The sequence below is a fragment of the Photinus pyralis genome, unplaced genomic scaffold (genome assembly GCF_008802855.1).
Source record: "Photinus pyralis isolate 1611_PpyrPB1 unplaced genomic scaffold, Ppyr1.3 Ppyr1.4_LG7, whole genome shotgun sequence".
Lineage (NCBI taxonomy): Eukaryota > Metazoa > Arthropoda > Insecta > Coleoptera > Lampyridae > Photinus > Photinus pyralis.
The window spans coordinates 31,249,889-31,258,072 of record NW_022170738.1 but is presented as its reverse complement, the minus strand read 5'-3'; positions in this window follow the sequence as shown (position 1 = coordinate 31,258,072).

The window sequence follows — 8,184 nt, the reverse complement described above, 5'->3', positions numbered from 1 at the left end:
GTTTCCGAATAAGAGCCGAGTGGCAAAAAATTCCCCTACTGAAAATCGTATGCGATTCTTCGTATCTTCGGTGCTGGTGAAATTTTGAGGCGGTTTTATTAATGAAGCAAACATTTTGTTCCTGAACTCATCAAGTATGCACACAACAAATTTCGTCGAAGTCTCTCCTCTAATTTTCAAAAATCAATGTCAGATTCGTGATGTTCATGTTCAAAAACCCCCAGATACTAAATTTCGTCGAAATCAGAAATTTTTTGCGACCTTTCGTGGTAGGAATTTTGAAAAAATTTCTGAAAAATCGGAAAAGGTATTCCCCAAACTTACTCGAAGACGTGCCACCAGACTTTGTGGCTCTTATGCACAACAAAATAACAAGAGATGCGAATTCCACCACTTTTTTGAGGATGGCTCCCACACGAAACGCGATGGACCTTCGTTGGCGTTTGTACATTTTTTAAGGGAAAAATGCTAAATGAGCGAGTATTTCAGAGAAGGTCAATTTTCTTTGGGTGTGAACATTCCATGGGTGAATTTTCTTAAGAGTTAAATTTATCGGAACGAATATCTTTAGAAAAATTCTTCTGCAAGTGCATATTTCTTGGAGCTAGTAAGTTTCTAGTGTGCTATTTTGCTGCGAGCGGCAATATTCCAGATGCGATTCTACCAGGGGTGAATCTTCCAGGGTGATTATTCTAGGGGCAAATTTACATGTTTCTTTGTTACTAATATTCTTGAAATAAATTTACTAAAATAGTCAACAATTCTTAAAAATACGCGTGCAGCATTTTCGCAAGGAAAAAGCAGTTTATGGAACCATACACAAGAAAAGGAAAACGTTCAGTAACTAGTTTAAAAGGACACCGAGCCTAAAAAAAATTTCCAATAATACTTCCGATCATTACCACTATTAAGAACAGTTTATGACCTTTTTACGATCACATGAAAAACTATTCAAATATACAGCCGTCATAAAGCACGAGGACCTTATAAAGTTGAATGGCATTAACCGAAAACTGTATGGTTTACTCTCCGAGCACAAAATGTCATTCTCTATTATCAAACCTGAAAGAATTTATAAAGGCAAACTACAAAATATGCAAGTCATAAAATTAAAAATACCACAGCGCAAATAAGGAGCGGTAAATAACATCAAAAGTACGCGGAATACAAATCGGTACCACCGGTGACATTGGCCTTAGCCATCCTACAAGTGCATACCAATACCAAAAGTGAAGCTCCTGACAGCAATCGACCCACCTGAATTTTACCGTGGGTATTCCCCAGATTTAATTAAATTCAGACTACAACACATAAAAGCAATAATAAATTCTATGCTTGAAGTTTTCAATTGGATTTTAATAAAAGAGATATGATTATAGCATTATATCCAACCTCATTCATTCGTATTGTATAAGACTTGTCAAACTGGTTAATGTCGTTTTGCAAGTATCATTAGTGTTATCAAAGTTGTAATTACTTCAACAGGAAAAGAAACACATACAACTTAAAAGCAGTAGGTACTAAAAAAGTATATTTTCCGTCATTCTTTTCGTTTGACCCAAAATCGAAACAAAAACCATGTACTAATTTCGAATTTTCATTTGTAAAAATAGACGGAATAGCGACGGTCCCCGAAGAAGACCTTGAGGAACTTCGAATTTCGATACGAAAGTACAAAAAACTGCTGTACGGATTTTTTTATTAATTTACCCTGACACACACTTGACCCAAAGGTTAACAATTTCCGTTGCAATTAATAAATTTATACATTGGCATCAACGCCATTAATTGATTGATGCTATACACTGAAACAATAAAGCAAATTACCTTGACGTTCAACCTTATTTTCTTTACGCAAGTAGTATGACAGCATTGTACTAATAAAGCATCCCAATAAATTGTCGACTTTCTGGGCGCATTTTTCCTAAATCTGCTGTGTATTGGCCGAGATATTATTAATTCATAGATCATTAGCAGTCTGTAATAAAAAAGTGCTCAGAAAAGTTGCTTTTCCATTTGTAAAATGTGCTAAAAACTTCAACTGAAACAATATAGCCACAACGAGCGACAAGGACGACAAGGTTACTTCTAGTTGACGAGTATTCACCAAAATTTAATGAGTTAGTCCCTTTACCATTGTCTACCTACCTATTACTGAAAACAGAATTAGAAAATTCGAAACAGTTATCATGTACACAGACGGACGGATAGACAGAAATTTCAAAATCATAAACTCGCTTGTTGAAAGACAAGATAAACCATGAATGAAAGGGGATAGGCAAAGTTTTCAACTGTGATTTAAAAAACACAAAAAAGAGTTGAAGAGTTTCAATTATATCAAAACTTTATCTCGGTTATCTTAACAAACACGATGTTGGCGAAGTTAAAAAAAATATCGCTAAATTAACTCGATTTTGTAATTGTTCATTTTACAGGAAAACTGTTGCCCAAGTGGGTGGCTTAGATTATGGTATCATTGGAACACTGTTTAAGGAAAATTTGAATATCATTTATAATCTCTGAGCATACAAAGAGAGCCGAACATGATGCAATACTACCTTTTTAGTGAAGTAGTGAAGTAGTTCCGCCGATTGATTGAATTCTTGAAGAACATACCTGAAACAAAATAGCATTGTTATTAACTGGTACAAAAAGGAAAGCGATACGTATTTGTAAATAGATCATCAATCGCACAAGTTTCTCAAATTAAATTAATCGCGAGTATTTTTAATAGCAATTTCCGAGAAGGATGAATGAGCTTTCTCTATCTGTGTTATCCGTATTGCATTGCAAAACGCCAGAAATGTTTCTCAACAACAGAATTTTTAAAAAATAAAGATAATTTATGCTATTTTCCATTGCGGAAAATATGAAATGTAATATTTGACCTAGTATTTAGGAACCTAATGATCTAAAAATTTTAGAGAGAATATTAATTCTCATCAGGAAACTTCTGAAATCTGTCACTTCTGTCAGTAAGGTAAATGCATTGATTAATTGTCTTTAAATTATCTGCCAAATGCCGGTGTATACAAAATGTTAACTATTGCACAATGCGTTATCTAATTACGTCACTCACCTTTGAAGAACAAGCCGTTACTGTTAGCGATCCGAAAACTTTCTTTGTTTATCACAATGAATTTTAATGTCAGTTTAAATTTAATTGCGTTTTTTTTACTTGAAAGGCGGTTCTCTGACTCGAAAATGTTCCTTTGCGTATATTTTACCCCTCTCAAATAAAAGCCCTTCGACGAAATTTGCTATAAGAAATACATTGCAAACTTCAGCGCCAAAACGTTGATTCTTAAATGAATTACTAAGTGTTTAGTATCATTGGTTTTGTAATTCTTTCTACATCGAATCATGTAAAAATCCAATATGGTGTGGTAGGGTGACTTACTCGAAAGCAAAAAGTCATACGAATTTTAGCTTAGCACCACCAGAAAGCTGAGAAAAAACTCCTACGAATTTGTTAAAATTATTTTTTGAGATCATCTTCAAAAATCCAATTTTCGGTTTTTTACGATAACTTCGCTATTTGCAGAGATACAAGAAACTAAGAATGGGAAAATTAATCAGTATAATATTCTGCACAACTTTGTTCATTTAAGCGACTTTGTATCCCTTATAAAAAAGAATAAACTCATCCTGTATATGGCTATTTTATTGAAGTAGGTCTCACTAGCTTTTTATCTCGAAAAAGCACTTTTTTATCGCTCTCATACTTTCGTTTACGTTCGCTATGAAGCGGTATATGTGTAAGTTTTCGTAAATTCAAATTTGAAATCGACTAAGTGACCACCTGTTTACACTCTCCTTTCCCCCCTTCAAATATGAAAAAAATTACTTAAAAACAGTACAAGTGGTTAAACCTTGGAAGCCATAATCTTGGAGAATATGAATTTTGGTGAAAATGTTAGAATACAAAAGGCATACTTTGAAGAAAGTCCTAATAAAGGTACAAAATATGGGAAACGTCAGAACGTGGGCGGACAAAATTTGGTAGAATAATTTATTGGACATATTGGGAGAATGTAAGAATATTTTAACGAAATTGTAGAAATTTAACATAATGCACAATACTGTAGAGACTAGATTATCTTTGTGGGAAATATAATGAAAGAAAAGGACACTTTGAGAGCTGAAGAATTGCTCAAAAAGTGTATGACAACTGCAAAGAAATCCTGCTAACAATAAATCTGTCGAAATATAGGAAGTAAGGAAAATTTGGCGACATAAAATAAAATTCTGAGGAAATTGGGAAAATAAGAGGGAAACTTTGGGAATTTTAAAGGTACATAAAAAAATGTCGATGATTATTTCGCAAAAATTGGAGATACTCAAAACAATGCATACATGGGGTAGTTTAGGTCAATGCAAAAAAGTGACAAAATTAAGTGAATTTAGGGAGGAAATTAAGGACAGTTTTGGCACGGAGGTTTAGGGGGAAATTTTGTCATGTAGAAATTCTCGAGAAATATACGACGAAATGCAAGGAAGTTGTCAGGTAATGAAAATAAAATGCAAGTTATAACCGATTTACTTAGTTTTTCTAGAAATTTATGTCAATGTCAATTAAAGGAAATTCTAGGGGAAGCATTTTGGGCATGAAGAAATTTCTGAAGATTCTAGAATCAACTTTGGGAGTCAACTTGTACAATAAACACTGCATAGAAATTGAAAAATTCAAGTTATTGTGCGAAACTTTTGATGAATAAGAAAATTTTGGGCAATGAAACTTTTGGGTGACGTAATGAGCTCAAGATAATTAAAATTAAACTTCCCATTAGCACAATAAGTCATAACATAACCTAACTTGGCGTATTTCGTAAAAGTAATTGCATCACGCAGGACTTTTTTTAATATTTCTTGTCGGGCGATTCAATTCCCCCATCAAAAAGATCGATTCTACTTAAAAAAAAACCATCAATCAAAATTTAAAAGTTTTTGATTTGCACCGATGCTTTAGGTTTAGAATATCGATTCATAAGGGTTTGATTGTGACGTAATCTTATGGCAAGCCTTACTCCAATGTAGGTACTTAACTTATATCAAACAATTACGTGTAACATACATAAAAGTAACTGGTTAATGGTCTTGGCAGAGGTCTTGGCATAAAATACGATACAACCTCGGATACAACCATAAAATGTTGGTCACTCAATCCTTCTATTAGTCTTTGAGAACTTGTTTGATCTTAAGATCCTGATCCTGCACTAAATCCAGTAGTAATTTTCGAAAATGACCATATCTGCGTTTACCACAAGGTTTACCACAAGCAGAAGTAAAAAGTAAGTCGATCTAACAGGAAACAGGATCGCATAACAGCATAATCAAAAAAAAATTTCTAACACACCTGCAGTAATATCGTACCTTTATAAAAATTACGTAATCTTTCTCTCCTGTGCGAAACAAGAAACCTGTCGTAAACGCGGCACCGTAATTTTCATATAATTGTATGTTAGGTGGAAATTCTTCACGTACTGAAGTCAACTAGTCTAGTCTATCAAGATTAAACTGTTTCCAGTTGTTGGCCAAAAAAGAACTAAATTACTTTCTATCTAAAATTTCAGGTCGTTAAATGTAACTAGCAAGATTTCGATTACAAATGTAAAACAAAAAAAGCTAACTGGACCGGAATTCGGCAAAATGCCACCGCATTAAGGATGTACCTAGTTCGATTCAATTTACTTTAATTCTCATTTCCAATTAGAAAAAAACTTTAATTAATTACGGGATGATCGCTAATGAATTTGCTATTTATGTAAAGGAAGTGTAACCAACGTAGGTTGTTGACATTAAATAACCCGTCTGAGCAATTTGATTTAAATACGATTGTGGGTGTAATGTCTTCTGGGAAAGAGGAACAATCGACTTATTCGGGAAAATGTAGTGCCAGTACTTACTAGCGAGCTAACTGGCACCAGTTCGTTCTTCGCGTTCGCATCATAAAACATAAATGCTTTGGGGTAAAATAAAGCTGACGTTTACACTGGCACCCCTCATAACCAGGATTCCTTGGTTAATGAGACTTAAAAATGTTATATTGAAGAAAGCTACGTAACGGCTTTGATCGTTGCGATCAAGTCCTCTGTGATGTGTTCGTCTATGCACTAATTAAAGCTAAAGCATTGAATTTATAACTAAATTCAATGGCTAAAGCTCGTATTACCGAAAATAGCATTTGATACAAAAGGGGGTAGCTTATGAGTCGGTAATAGTATATTAAGTAACAAGGGATTAAATAGTTATTTATATAACAAGAGCGCGAAGTTCAATTTCGCGCATTGAGACTGAAGGTAAAATATCAGTCAAATGCGCGAAATAACTTCGCGCTAGCGTTATATACAATATTGTTTCTACAACTGAACCGATTGTTAATTAAATTGCTGTTTAAGTTCAACTTTGTCCCGTGCGCGAAATACTTTTTTTCACTGTTGACGATTTCGCGCACGTTGTCAAGAGCAACCTTACTTATAACCGATTAAAAATCTAGTACTTTGCGTTTCGAAATCCGTCAGAAAATGACAGGTTTTTTTGACAGTTGTAGAAAAAAGAATTTTTGTTCCTGAAAGGATGGTTTAAAATTCTTGAGGTAACAAAAACTAGTTTAATCCAGTGTTACTTATACTATTTTTTCCAATACCGACCGATCTGAATCCATTTCAAAATTAATATGCTATAAAAAACACGAAAAAGTAAGGCAGGCTTGTAGGGTGTCATAGTTACGCTCGCTTGTTTGTAACAAGAATTTTTTATTTTAAGAAAATGTTGATAATTATTTCGCAAAAATTGAAGATCCTAAAGACAATGCAAAAATCTATCTGAGGATAAGAGTAAGGTGGAGCAAGCAGATAGAAGATCGACGAAGAAATTTTGCAGGAAAATTTCTGAGGAAATTCAAGAGACTTAGATAGTGTCTTATAAAAATTGGGGTAGTTTAGGTCAATGCAAAAAAGTGACAAAATTAAAATTAAGTGAAATTGAAGCCGGTTTGCTTGGATTCGAACTTCTCTTCCGTCAAACTTTGCATTCATCAGGAAGATAAAAACAAAACTGACTAACAGTTTTTTGAACCACCGTTTCTGAGATTTGATCCAAAGTTGGAAACACCCTATACATATATCTTAACGTCGAAAAGCCAGGAAGTGAGGTTTCACAGGATTGGTGGTCCTAGACCTATAACCTATAACCATCAGGAACAAATAGGTCTGACACTTCTACAAGGCCATCTTTGAGCTTACAAGAAAAGAAAAACGCTTGACAAGCCTAACGATTGGTAGAAGCACCTATAACGAACCAGTATAAGGCGACAACAACTACAGAAGGTGTATAGAGCTCTTTTGCATTTGTGAAAAAATACTGATGTTGAAAATGCGTTTTATTTCCTACTATTACTAACTCCTAAATGAAAATTAACGAATGTGATAACCTCCTTATCACAGCCCACCCATAATTATCCATTAATTGACACACCCACAAGTGCGAAGCATATTTCACCTCTAAAAACTACGCCAAACAAACTGTAAAACAAAATTTTTAATGTGAAATTAAACGCTATTTTCATGTAATTGGATGCCAGGAGCTAGTCCTGTCGTATTTCGCCTGAAAATTCTAAAAAATATCCCCGATTCGATTTCAGAAGTAGTGTTGTATAAAGTGATTTTGATTTTTAAGAATTAACTACTGAGCGAAAAACTACACATCCCCTAAAAGCAGATCGCAAAAATACAATAGCCCGCGCTATCTGATGGGGATTTCGAAAGTTTGATTAATCCGAGGATTAATCAAATCGCATGATCCACATTACTACATTTCCCAATTTTCGTTACAAAAGATGTCCCAATGTACAGCATGGAAACGCCCTTTCTTTATGAAGAAAATGGCATTTTTAGGCCTTCAGAATATGAAATTGTACCAAAATAACAATACACAACATACAAAAATTCCAGGGCGTCGATATATAAAGGACCGAAAATCCTTTAAATTATTTGACTAGTGAAATTGTAAGAATAAATCTGTAAGCATTTTGTGGAATTGAAGATTGTCCTTTCTGCGTCCTTTAATTCCTGTAAGGCATTGGTTTCATAATGAGTTCTCCATAAACCTGCCACTATCGCCACTATTTTCTTTCTATAATGTGCATTCGATGTTACCAGGGAACCTTCCAAGATAAATTAAGTT